The sequence below is a fragment of the Ovis canadensis genome, chromosome 23 (genome assembly GCF_042477335.2).
Source record: "Ovis canadensis isolate MfBH-ARS-UI-01 breed Bighorn chromosome 23, ARS-UI_OviCan_v2, whole genome shotgun sequence".
NCBI classification, from domain to species: Eukaryota; Metazoa; Chordata; class Mammalia; order Artiodactyla; family Bovidae; genus Ovis; species Ovis canadensis.
In genome coordinates, this window is record NC_091267.1 from 58,839,487 (window position 1) to 58,853,492 (window position 14,006).

Below are 14,006 nucleotides of genomic sequence, written 5' to 3' on the forward strand. Positions count from 1 at the left end.
TTCCCATTCTATTGTTTTTCTCTTTTTCTTTGCATTGTTCACTTAGGAAGCCTTTCTTATCTCTCCTTGTTACTCTTTGGAATTCTGCATTCAGATGGGTGTATCTTTCCTTTGCTCTTTTGCCTTTCGCTTTTCTTCTTTCTCAGCTATTTGTAAGCCTCCTCAGACAACCACTTTGCCTTTTTGCATTTCTTTTTCTTGGGGATGGTTTGGTCACCGCCTCCTGTACAATGTTACAAATCTCCATCCATAGTTCGTCAGGCACTCTTTGTCTATCATATCTAATCCCTTGAATCTATTTGTCACTTCCACTATATAATTATAAGGGATTTGATTTAAGACATACTGGTTTTCCCTACTTTCTTCAATATAAGACTGAATTTGGCAATAAGGAGTTCATGATCCGAGCCACAGTCTGTTCCCGGTCTTATTTTTGCTGACTGTATAGAGCTTCTTCATCTTCAGCTGCAAAGAATATAATCCATCTGATTTTGGTATTGATCATCTGGTGATGTTCATGTGTAGAGTCATCTCTTGTTGTTGGAAGAGGGTGTTTGCTATGACCAGTGCTTTCTCTTGACAAAACTCTGTTAGCCTTTGCCCTGCTTCATTTTGTACTTCAGGGCCAAACTTGCCTGTTACTCCAGGTATCTGTTGACTTCCTACTTTTGCATTCCCATCCCCTATGGTGAAAAGGACATCTTTTTTTGGGTGTTAGTTCTTGAAGGTCTTGTAGGTCTTCATAGAGCCATTTAACTTCAGCTTCTTCAACAGGAGATATAGCAAAAGCAGTTCTAACATAGATATTCATAGTGATAAAGGCCTTCCTCAAGAAGAAAATCTCAAATAAACAACCTAACCTGCCACCTGAGGAAATTACAAAAAAAAAAAAAAGTAAAGCCCAAAGTCAGCAGAAGAAAGGAAATAATAATCAGAGAGGAAATAGAGAAAAAAACAGAAAAGATCAATGAGACCTGGGCTAAAAAGATAAAATTGATAAAAAAAAAAAAAAACTTTAGCCAGCTTCTCTAAGAAGAAAAGAGAGAGGGAAAGGACCCAAATAAATAAAATAAGAAATGACAGTAGAGATAAAACAATAAAAAAACATCATAAGAGAATGCTACAAACAGTTTTATGCCAACGAAGTGGACAATGGAGAAAAAATGGACAGACTTCTAGAAACATACAGTCTGCCAAGACTGAACCAAGAAGTAAGAGACAATTTTAACAGACAAATCAGTGGCAGTGAAATTCAGTTTATAATTTTTTTTTAAATCTCAGCAAACAAAAGTCCAATACCAGCTGGTTTCACAGAGGAATTCTACCACACATATAAAGAAGAGTAATTACCTATTTTTCCTCAAACTATTCCAAAAAAATTGAAGAGGATGGAACACTCCCAAATTTATTCTGTGAGGCTACCATCACCTTGATATCAAGCCAGACAAAAACAATACCAAAAAAATCTACAAATCAATATTTTGTTGAATATAGATTCAAAAATCCTCAGCAAAATATTAACAAACTGAATCCAACAATATATAAAAAGGATCATACATCATGATCAAGCTGGATTTACACCAGGGATGACAGGATAGTTCAATATTCACAAATCAATGTGATACACCACATTGACAAAAAGAAGGATAAAAATCACATGATCATCTCAATAGACAAAAAGTATTTGACAAAATTCAACATCTGTTCATGATAAAAATTCTCGTCAATATGGTATATAGCAACATACCTCAGCATAATAAAGGCCATTTACAACAAACCCATAGCTAACATCATACATACAATTTTCTTTTTGCTTTGCAATTTAAGTTAAGAATCTATATCTTTGGACTGATACATTTTTACTTTTATATTTTTTTATTTGATAGGAGGCTTGGACTTAGTTGTAACATTATATGCTTTCTGCTTTTATCTTCCCATATCATCTGTGTTTTGCTTTGTTTTTAAATTTGATTTACATGTAGGTTTATAGTTATAGACAGAAAGTCTTGATATTTTTCATTATTTAAGTGATTATCTTTATAATCCTCGGTTTCCCTTGTGGCTCGGCTGGTCAAGAATCAATGCGGGAGACCTGGGTTCGATCCCTGGGTTGGGAAGATCCCCTGGAGAAGGGAAAGGTTACCCACTCCAGTATTCTGGCCTGGAGAATTCCATGGACTGTATAGTCCATGGGGTTGGAAGGAGTTGGACACAACTGAGTGACTTTCACTTTATAATACTAAATATAATATCCTTAATCATATATATTCTTCATAGCTGTTATCTGTCACGTCTGCAAGATGATGAAACTTACATATTTCTCCCACTTCTCATTTTTCTATTCTACCCAATTTTAGTTGATGATGGTAATGGTGATGTTGATGCTGTTAGTCCTGCTGATCTAATATCTCATAATTTTAAATACAGGTTTTTACATGATTCATTAGCCCTAAGTGGTAACTTTTGGCCCTGAGTTACCTCCCAACTTGTCACTCCCCTCACCTTCTGAATTTTGTTAGTTTCCATGGTTTTCATGTTAGTAGAGTTCATTAAAATTTGCATGATTTTATGTAATCATAATTGCCACAGGATTTTTTCTTAATCCTTAATTTTTAAAAACTATGGCACAAGGACTGTAGTTTTTTCCATTATTCCACTACTATTTGGTTAAAGTTCATCTTAAAGTTTACTCCAGACAAGATCCTGGTAACCACATTTTCTGGGTTATTAGATGTTTGGTGCAGCATTTATATTTGAGGAAAAGTTTGACCATAGATTTTTTTCATGTTTTTTATTTAATTCTTAATGAGGTTATAGTAAGCATGTTCCACTGTCTCTAGCATGACGTGTTGCTGTGAAACCAACTTAATTTCCCCTTCTTAGGAGAGAAATCTTGGTTTGGGTTTTGCTCTGTTTTGTTGGTTTTAGTTCTTTGTTTGGATGGTGAAAGAGCCTTTTCCTTTTATGCTATTATTTTTATATCAACTTTTCCTGAGATAGTTTATGTTTGGGGTTTTGTTTGGCTTGTTTAGTTTAGCTTGGTTTGGTTTTGATTGTGTGTAGATTTAAATATCTTATTTCCTGAAAATGTTTTGTGATTCTATTTCTCTAAATACATTTTCTATTCTACGTTTATTTCATTCAGATGATCACTTATATAAACAAGTAAGGTTTTGTCCATTTATGCATACTAATAGGTCTATTATCTCTTTCATCTTCCATAGCTATCAGGTTCCTTTCTGATCCTTTTTAACTATGCATTTCCATTTTGTTTTGCTAACTTTGTCAGTCATGTTCTTAAGCCTACTTCTGTATTTTGAGTGGTGTCTCTTTACTTTTTGCTGGCTCCCTAATTTTTGTGATGACTTTATGTTTCTCTTTCACTTCTTTCCTGAGCTCTTTTAGCTCATTTTTTGTCCTGCAATTGTCTTGACACTTCTTCCTTGAGCTCTTATTTTATATAAGTGATATTTTTCATTGAGGATTTTTTTTTGAAAAATTGTTTTGTTTGCTTATGCTCATTTGTTTGTCACAATTTCCTTTAGCTCTATGGCAACACAATTTTGTATGTTTTCTTTGCCTATTTGTTTTCTCTAATTGTTACCTTCTTTTCTTACAGTATCTTTGTAGAGCTCTTCTGATTGGTTTCTTTTCTATTCTGACTCACATTTGACTGAGATGAGCTCTTTCTTAACCAGCTGTTTGCATAAAGTTTATGGGGCAGGGCCTAGCCTATGGTACCATCTAGCAAAGAGTCTCTCTCATTTATAGGGATGCACCTTATGATACAGAAGGTTGTGTATATGCATATATGCATGTGTTGACTTAGCCTTTACTTCTTCCCAGAAGAACTAACAGATTGACAGCTGCAAGACTGATCATTATTAAGCCTATCTTCTACAATATGCTTTTCCAACAGACTGTTTTGTACAGAGATGCCATGCCTAGGTGTTTTCTTATTTATAACTCTCCCCTTGCTTCTCAGTGGAGCCACACAGGGTCCAGGGATGCTCTTATAGAAAGCCTACTCACTGTAGACCAGTTGCTCCTCGAAAGATGACATTGGTTCTGCCCTGCTGGATGAAATTTTGCTCTGCTAACCCCTTTAAGTAAGGTCTTTGGTAACAGACATCTTTCAACATCCACTTGCCCCAGCTTGGAATTTTATTTGGCAGCCCTTCCTCAACAAAGTGAAATTTGCATTTCTATTTTTCCTTCTTCTTTTGTTTTGGAATGAATTCAGAATGAAGTGGGCAGGGATGCCTTAAACACTGCTGTCTTCAGAGTAAAATCCCTATAAGACTGTACATCCCTGTCTTGTTCTCCTTGATTCTTCAGCGCCCAATACTGTACGTGGGGAAAAAAAGATGCTCCATAAAGCCTTGTTAAGTGAAATGAACAAATAAAAGAATGAATAGTCTCAAATGTAATTGTTGAGAGATAACTGCATTTAAGGTCTCTCTTTGAAAGAACTTCAACGACTAATTCTCCTGGTTTGTTCTTGAAACAGCATAACAAGGCACATCTCCCAGGGTGTTTCTCATGGTTCAGAAATCTCCTGCTCATTTTCATCCATCTTTTATTATATCTTCTTAGCATCCTGTTCTCAGTACTAAGCAAAATCAGAGTACCTAGCACAATTAAACAATGAATTTTACAGGCCACTTTATATAGTGGTTTTCTTTCTTTCTAGTCTAATAACTAGCCTCAGTTATTATGGATACATTTTGAATTTGTTTCTCCATGGCTTACTTCTGAAATTAGAAAAATTCCATCTCTTTTTTTTAACCATACATCATCAGAAAACTAAAGGTATAATGATTCCATTTGGTAAAGAATGGGGGATAATCGTCACCTTTCCCACATCAGTGGGCACTTGAGTCCTGCAATGGTCTGGTCTCCATCTGGATAAAGCCAGGGAGGAAGGAGTCTTTGAGAAATGAAATACCGTGGGATACGACCACTCATTCAGCCCTGGTGAATTCCATGGCAGTCTTCAGCATTGGTGAGATTTGAGAAAAGGCCAGACTGTTTTATTGCTTAGAGCTATCCGAGTCCAGGTTTTTCTCTGGTTTTCCTTCCAGAAAAGAGGAGATGTTGACTATGAAGGAATCTACTTCCTAAGTCCCCTTTGAATAAAAAGGTCTGTTTTAGACTGTTCTAATGTCTTTTTGTTTGGAATATAATCGACATTTGAGAAATATATGTGTTAATTTTCTTTTTAATTTTTGCTTTATACTGGAATATAGCTGATTATTGTATTCAAGTGCTGTGTTAGTTTCAGATGTAAAGTGATTCAGTTATGCATATACATGTATCTATCCCTTTTCAGATTCTTTTCCCCACTTAGGTTATTACAGAATATTGAGTCGAGTCCCCTGTGCTATACAGTATGCCCTTGTTGGTTATCTATTTTAAATAAAGCAGTGTGTACATGTTAATTCCAAGCTCCCCATCTAATTTCTGATTTTCCTTGGGTCTACAGGTAAAACCCCAAACTGTCTTACTTTCTCAAAATACTTCAGTGTTTTGTCCCTGACAACATGCCTCCTTCCTTTTGGAGATCTTCATTGGATGTTTCCCTTTCTTTTCATCCTGTCTTGCGTCATTCAAACTCCTCCAGCTTGCTCATGCTCTGCACCCTTCCCACTGCTAAGCTGACTGCAGTTGTTGAGCTGTAGAGTCAACAGTCATGCCAACTGCCTATGGAGTGTCCATGGCAGCCTGCAGGATGAAGATGAGTAGGCAGCTGGAGACAGAGGATCTGAAAGAGGCGTACCCACAGCCTATAATAGTATTCCTAACAGAAACACAATGACCAGCCATCTCTTCCCACAGCCAAGAGTATCAACGCTCTTTTTTCAAGAGGTCCATTGAAACTACCCTTACAATCCACATCACCAAAGCAGAACTCCCTTTTATCTGCCTGAAAACCTACCTATCCTGTCCACCCCCACACTACCCTTGGGGCATGTTTTCACTGCAAGCACCGAGCATCCTGGTTTGTCTGGAACAGTCCCAGTTTATGGCTGGTATCCTGTCCAACTAAGCATTTGCGTCAGAAAAGTGATTTCTGTGTGATAAACGGTATGTTCTCCTTGGTTTAATTTAATGCTTAATTATCAAAAGGCAGCATGAGTCAGAAGGCCTCCAAGTACAAGGAAAGTTCTTCTCTTCTTCCCACCTTTGTAGAATGAGGCAGGCAGGGACCTGAAGTCTAGGCACACAAACAATCTGGGCAGATAATTGGGGGAAAGATGACACTAGCAGGCCTGCCATACAGGCTCAGAGAAGTTCTGTGTGAGGCTGAAGGAAGAACATATGCCGGAGGTAGGAGGGAAAGAGAGGACTCCAGGTTTAGGGGAGATGCTTTGGGATAATGCAAACCCCAGGTCAGACTTAAGGGCATGTATGGAAGACAGCATTTTGTGTAGTGCTCTCTCTTTCCTCTTTGTACTTGAACACTTCCATCAAAAATGCACCAGTGGTTTCCCTCTGTTATTTCATTTATGGCAATAACTTTAGGTCTTGTGTTTGGTCATAATGGTGATCTATGCATGCCATCTACAGTGGGCATGGATAATGAATCCTATTTTATTTCTTAATTAAGAATTTGAAAGTACCGCAAATTACCGCAATTAACATGGATTTTCTTCCTCATTTATTTACTTATTTAGATGCCTGAAATTGCACCCTTAGCTTAAACCAACCACAGGGTTCAGAGCCTCTTAAAATATATAGCATTCATTAAAATATTTATTCTCCCCCAACAGTGAAGTTGCAATTTGGAAACAGTGGTGGTATATATGCATGCAAACGCTTCCAAAAAATATGCCTTTTGAATTCAGTTCATCTCGTGTGGTAACTTAAAAAGTTGAGTTTACTGACAACCCTTTGTGTGACTGAAATAAGCTAAGACTTTTTAAGTAGCCCATCGTTACATTGACTTCAGCCAGTATTGTTTCTATCTCAAAGTTCTTGGGAAGATGAGCATTATTACATTTTCAGAACTTCAGAGCTCACTGAAAAATAATACTAACTATTTGAGGATGGTTGAATTTATCTGAGTGATTTCAAATCAATGATACTTTGAATAAACTGTTTAGGATCAAATTATCTAGCTGTTTCAAATATTCAATCTTAGTCTTCATTCTTCGGTTTTTGTACTTGGTTTGGGTTTTGTTTCCAGCTGGTTCCCGTAGAGACATAGCTCAAGACATAGTGGTTGAAATTAACTAAAAATATGCTTCAGAAATGTAAATCCTTTGGTATGAGCCAGCAGCCACTTCAAGCTACAGCCAACAGGAGCATAAATGGGTACAATCCTACCAGCAAGCAATTGGGAATAACATCTTAAAAGCTTTAAAAGATGCAAATCCTTTGAAATCCAGCTATTCCACTTCAAGGAACTTATCCTCAGGGAAGAATGGTATATACCAAAATTTAGCTCCAATGACACTCATTGCAGATTCATTTATAATAGCAAAATAAATAAAATAAAATAACCAAATGTGCTGCAATAAAGATTAAGTAAACTTTACACTAGAATACTAAACAACCACTAAAAACTATGTGGTTTGTATTAGTTATCTATGGTTGTATTACCCCAACACTTAACAACTGTAAACAGCAAACATATTCTCTCACAGTTGTGGGTCAGGAGTCTGTGAATGCTGAACTGGGTCCTCTGACTCAGGGCCTCTCCTAAGACTACGGTCAAAGTGTTTGAATAACCTCAAGGCTTCATCTGGAGAGGATCCACTTGGAGGCTCACTCCAGTGGGTGTCGGCAGGAACCAGTTTCCCTGGGAATGTGGACTGAGGGTCACCCCCAGTTCCTCACTCCAGTTGCACTGTCCTCCTTGCTGCAGGGTGGGTCACAGCATCACAGATGCTTTCCTCACAGTAAACAAGTCAGCGAGCAGGAGGAAATGTGCAGGACAGCAGCCAGTGTTTGTAACCTTGTCCAAGAACTGACATCCCATCACTCATGCCATACTGGTTAGAAGTCAGTCAGATGTCTAACCCACACTCCAGGGGAGTGGATCACACATCAGTGAGAGTACAGAGGGCAGGGATCATTGGGAACCCTCTTAGGAGCTGTCTACCACAGAGTTGAAGTTTAATTATTGGCAAAAGATGCTCGTCATATCTTAAAGTCAATGAACAAAAAGTGTGTACAGTATGACCTCAGTTTTATAACTAAAGTATTATAATAACAGATAAATATATATCCATATATATATAAATGTCCATGAAACTACCTATAGGAGCTCTATGGGTTAATAGCCATTATATCTGAACAGTGGGATCACAGATGAGTTTTATATCTTATTTTCTAATGTGTATTGTCTATTTTTTTTCCTAAAATGAACATGTATTGCTTACAAATATTTTAAAAAGTAAATGCAGTAAATTAAAAAGCAAAGTAATTTGAATTTTCTAGACTCTTTTTTTCTGACCTCCACTGTCTATCTTTACAGGCCTGTTTCTTGCATGCTGCTTGAAGTCAACTAAACAGAAGTTCACAAGATTCTCTACAGAACCCATTGAGCTCACTGTGACCAAGGTAACTGTGTGTTCTAGAACATGTTGATGCATCTATGTCTTCTAAAACAACTGTTACCACCCATAATGCTCCCATGAAAAACTAAAATTATTTTTCACCTCTGAGGTTATTAAGGGCCAATGGGAACTGTGACGGACCCAAGAGAGCTGGGTCCTGCGACGATCTCCCCCTGAGCCAGTGTCTTAGCAGCTCAATTCTGGTGGCTTCTAGATACAAGTTAGTGTGATCGTGAGGCGGTCCTCCTCTCTGCAAGATTCCAGAGGGATCGATTCTACTTACATGTCAAAAATAGATGAACAGGTCTGACGCTGCTGGACGTATCTGCAAGTTTGAAAAGGGGGTAGACGGCTGAGAAGGTGTCATTAATAGTCCTCACATTTCATTGCCTTTCCTCTCTCATGTCATCAGGAAGGCTGGAGTGGGGATGCCATTGGTTCAGGGTTGGAATGATGTTCCTGCAATGTAAATGTTATCTTAGGGTCATTTACTGATGCTATAGACTTACTGGTTGTTTGACAAGCAGATCAGATGCTCTGCAACTGTATATAGGATGGCTGATACGGTATCCACAGGGAAGGAAGTCCACGGTTACCAAGATGGCGGAGGATTGGGACCAGGTCTGAGGTACTGGTGGACCTCTTTTCACTAGGATATATAGTACAATGGCTAATATTACGGATAACACTCGAATCTTGGTGCTTTAACATAATAGATGTTTCTCACATAAGGCCCAAATGAGGGTTTGTCAAAGCAGTGATTCAGAAACCCAGACACCTCCTATCTTGCGGCTTTGCTGTCATCTAGGGTCTCTGAGATTTACGCTGGATCTACCTTGTTGACAAGGAAGAAGAAAGTAAGAATGGCACGCTCACTTCCTACCCACCTGGACACATAGCACATCCCATTGGTGAGACCTAGCCATATGGGCATTACCTTGATGAAAGAGGCCTTGGGTTGGTCCCTGCATGACAGTCACCTCCCCGAAACTTCACCCTGTGGTGGGAGAACAACATGGGCGCTGTCAGGAAAAATAGTGCTAGCAAGTTCTTGCTGAGGAAGTTCTTAGTAGACACATATGCATCTATCGTAGGGCAGGGATTAGCTGACATATCAATGACTCTCTGAATAGTGGATCATTCTGCCTTATATGAAGGAACTTCTCATACCAACCATACTTCCTTCTCATGATGAAGGCAACAAGCCACTGCACAAGGTCTAAGGGGTCAAGGTTGCTGTGCACTGGAAGAGTTCGGTGTGCCTGCCGCTGCGGGAGACTGCAGAAGCCACTGCAGGCTCAGGATAACAGATTTAAAACCACAGCTATCCCCTCTTAGTCTCTTGTCTTCGTTTCTTGTTATATAAAGTGACAATAACAGTATCTACCTCTTAGGATTGTGGTAAAGCCCCAAGGAATCAATTCAAGAAAGGTCACAGTACACATTTTCTCTGCACCAGTGACTTCTCCAACAAGTATCCCCACATGATGAATAATCTCAGAAGAGCCTTCCTAGCACTGCCACAGTGCCAACTCTTGTGACACTGTGGTTACGATCAGGCTACACTTGCAATGAGAGCACCATAGCCAACAATAAAGTCCCAACATTTCTCTCCCATGACAAACTGATAAGAGTTATAGGGAAGGAGACTTAATATTACCATCCATTGCATGGGCAAGAGAACTGAGCCTCATGGAGGCTAACTCATAATAACCAAGATCATATTACAGCCCAGTCAGAGACACCACTTGGCTCTCGAACCCAGATCTTTCAGATCAAATTATACTACTATACCAAATGTAATGTCTCTGCTTTCCAATATGCAATCTCCTTCCAAGGAGTAAGCATCTTTTAATTTCATGGTTGCAGTCACCATCTGCAGTGATTTTGGAGCCCAAAAAAGAAAGTCTCACACTGTTTCCACTGTTTCCTCATCTATTTCCCATGAAGTGATGGGACCAGATGCCATGATCTTCGTTTTCTGAATGTTGAGCTTTAAGCCAACCTTTTCACTCTCCTCTTTCACTTTCATCTAGAGGTTTTTTAGTTCCTCTTCACTTTCTGCCATAAGGGTGGTGTCATCTGCATATCTGAGGTCATTGATACTTCTCCCGGCTATCTTGATTCCAGCTAGTGTTTCTTCCAGCCCAGCGTTTCTCATGATGTACTCTGCATAAAAGTTAAATAAGCAGGGTGACAATATACAGCCTTGACGTACTCCTTTTCCTGTTTGGAACCAGTCTGTTCTTTGTCCAGTTCTAACTGTTGCTTCCTGACCTGCATATAGGTTTCTCAAGAGGCAGGTCATCTCTTTCAGAATTTTCCACAGTTTATTGTGATCCACACAGTCAAAGGTTTTGGCATGGTCAATAAAGCAGAAATATATGTTTTTCTGGAACTCTCTTGCTTTTTACATGATCCAGCGGATGTTGACAATTTGATCTCTGGTTCCTCTGCCTTTTCTAAAACCAGCTTGAACATCTGGAAGTTCACAGTTCACGTATTGCTGAAGCCTGGCTTGGAGAATTTTGATCATTCCTTTACTAGCGTGTGAGATGAGTGCAATTGTGCAGTAGTTTGAGCATTCTTTGGCATTGCTGTGGTGTAGGAGAAGACCCTTGAGAGTCCCTTGGACTGCAAAGAGATCCAACCAGTCCATTCTAAAGGAGATCAGCCCTGGGTGTTCTTTGGAAGGAATGATGCTAAAGCTGAAACTCCAGTACTTTGGCCACCTAATGCAAAGAGTTGACTCATTGGAAGACTCTGATGCTGGGAGGTATTGGGGGCAGGAGGAGAAGGGGACGACAGAGGATGAGATGACTGGATGGCATCACTGCCTCGATGGATGTGAGTTTGAGTGAACTCCAGGAGATGGTGATGGACAGGGAGGCCTGGCATGCTGCAATTCTTGGGGTCGCAAAGAGTTGGACATGACTGAGCAACTGAACTGAACTGATACCAAATGTAACATGAGATCTTGTTGAAAGAATGGAATCATTGAGGAGACCTAGTCCCACCCCTCATTGTTCAAAAGAATTGGGGATGCCTTCGGGGGTTTTTCCCTTTTGTGCCACTGGTCTCCAGTTGTCTTGTCTCCTTCAAGGTTGCTGCTGCTGCTGCTAAGTTGCTTCAGTTGTGTCCGACTCTGTGCAACCCCAGAGACGGCAACCCACTAGGCTCCTCTGTCCCTGGGATTCTCCAGGCAAGAACACTGGAGTGGGTTGCCATTTCCTTCTCCAATGCATGAAAGTGGAAAGTGAAAAGTGAAAGTGAAGTCACTCAGTTGTGCCCAACTCTTAGCGACCCCCATGGACTGCAGCCTACCAGGCTCTTCCATCATGGGATTTTCCAGGCAAGAACACTGGAGTGGGGTGCCATTGTCTTTAGCCAGTCTAATTGCACCTGGGCTGGGAGATGGGGGTAGGAGCAAGTAGCAATGAAGTTGATGATGTTTTATAGAGGCCATGGTGTGCAAGTCTCCTGGCTATTGCTCCAAGCCACCTGAGTAGAGCCAGGAATGAGGCAGAGAGGACACTTTGCCTCCACTCTGAGCACATGACTGGCCAGCATCACCAGCCTCCGTGAGGCTGGTGACAGACTGGAATCCGTTTCTAGGTTTCTTATGGTTTTCATTTTCATCCGTTCAATTCTTTGACCTTTTCCCAGTTAACTGCAAATTTTAGTAAATTTATTCTTTCTACTGAAAGAAAAGAAAGAACGGTGTCTGGTGTCCTTAGGTTTGCAGTATAAGGTCTTTGGAGACAGAGTTTGACCTTGCTTTGGGTGACCCAACCGCCTGGAAGAGTGAGCTATAGTAGACTTGGATCTCCATGTAGGAGGGTCACTTAGACTCTGGAGGACAAGGGTACCTCATCTGTCCAATCAAGTAGGTGATGACCACCTTCTCCAACGCCCCCACTTTCTTAGGAAAACACTGAGAACTTGGGGTTCAAACATCTAAATAGGAAGTGCTTTGAAAAAAACAGTGTTCTAGATAAATGCTTCCAAGAGTCATCATTATCACTGTGCTATTGCCATTGTTATTTTGTGGTCAGCTCAGCCTTTCTTAACACAGAACAGTTAATGAAGTGGCAACCGTATTGGTTTCTCACTAGGAGGGTGAAAGGGCCAAATGAAGCTCTATTTTTATCCCATTTCAGAGTCTATTTTTTTCCCCTTCACAACAGCTGTGTCTAGTGGGTTTGTAAGTATTTTAATTACAGAGGCATTTTATTATACTTACTCCTAACCATCAGGCTAAGGACATTTTTTAAACTCTAAAACATGGATAGATTTTCCTAAAGGCTGAGTTAACATTTACCACAGCTACAATACTGCTACCTTTGATTGTACAGGTAATCTTGGTTCAGTTCATTTCAGTCGCTCAGTCGTGTCCGACTCTTTGCGACTCCATGAATTGCAGCATGCCAGGCCTCCCTGTCCATCACCAACTCCCGGAGTTCACTCAGACTCACGTCCATTGAGTCAGTGATGACATCCAGTCATCTCATCCTCTGTCGTCCCCTTCTCCTCCTGCCCCCAATCCTTCCCAGCATCAGAGTCTTTTCCAATGAGTCAACTCTTTGCATGAGGTGGCCAGAGTACTGGAGCTTCAGCTTTAGCATCACTCCTTCCAAAGAAATCCCAGGGCTGATCTCCTTCAGAATGGACTGGTTGGATCTCCTTGCAATCCAAGGGACTCTCAAGAGTCTTCTCCAACACCACAGTTCAAAAGCAACAATTCTTCAGTGCTCAGCCTTCTTCACAGTCCAACTCTCACATCCATACATGACTACTGGAAAAACCATAGCCTTGACGAGACGGATCTTAGTTGGCAAAGTAATGTCTCTGCTTTTGAATATACTATCTAGGTTGGTTATAACTTTTCTTCCAAGGAGTAAGCGTCTTTTAATTTCATGGTTGCAGTCACCATCTGCAGTGATTTTGGAGCCCAAGAAAAATAAAGTCTGACACTGTTTCCACTGTTTCCCCATCTATTTCCCATGAAGTGATGGGACCAGATGCCATGATCTTCGTTTTCTGAATGTTGAGCTTTAAGCCAACTTTTTCACTCTCCTCTTTCACTTTCATCAAGAGGCTTTTTAGTTCCTCTTCACTTTCTGCCATAAGAGTGGTGTCATCTGCATATCTGAGGTTGTTGATATTTCGCCCAGCAATCTTGATTCCAGCTTGTGTTTCTTCCAGTCCAGCATTTTTCATGATGTACTCTGCATACAAGTTAAATAAACAGGGTGACAATATACACCTTGCTGTACTCCTTTTCCTATTTTGAACCAGTCTTTTGTTCTATGTCCAGTTCTAACTGTTGCTTCCTGACCTGCATACAGATTTCTCAAGAGGCAGGTCAGGTAGTCTGGTATTCCCATCTCTTTCAGAATTTTCCACAGTTTATTGTGATCCACACAGTCAAAGGCTTTGGCA

At 40.1% G+C, this 14,006-nt stretch overlaps 1 protein-coding gene and 1 long non-coding RNA gene across 2 annotated transcripts in view; one reads left to right on the top strand and one right to left on the bottom strand.

Moving 5' to 3' along the window:
- SLC14A2 (solute carrier family 14 member 2) overlaps window positions 1–14,006 on the top strand; it is a 495,750-nt gene that overhangs the window by 272,915 nt on the left and 208,829 nt on the right. Inside the window, exon 3 of the mRNA XM_069569056.1 lies at window positions 8,483–8,568. The gene's annotated coding sequence lies outside the window, so the exon portion shown is untranslated. The remainder of the gene's footprint in view (window positions 1–8,482; window positions 8,569–14,006) is intronic.
- The window catches only part of LOC138428380 (uncharacterized), a 72,539-nt gene that overhangs the window by 3,969 nt on the left and 54,564 nt on the right, over window positions 1–14,006 (bottom strand). Inside the window, exons 5-6 of the long non-coding RNA XR_011252425.1 lie at window positions 9,502–9,561; window positions 8,848–9,023 (exon numbers count right to left, since the gene is read on the bottom strand). This is a non-coding gene — a long non-coding RNA (uncharacterized lncRNA). The remainder of the gene's footprint in view (window positions 1–8,847; window positions 9,024–9,501; window positions 9,562–14,006) is intronic.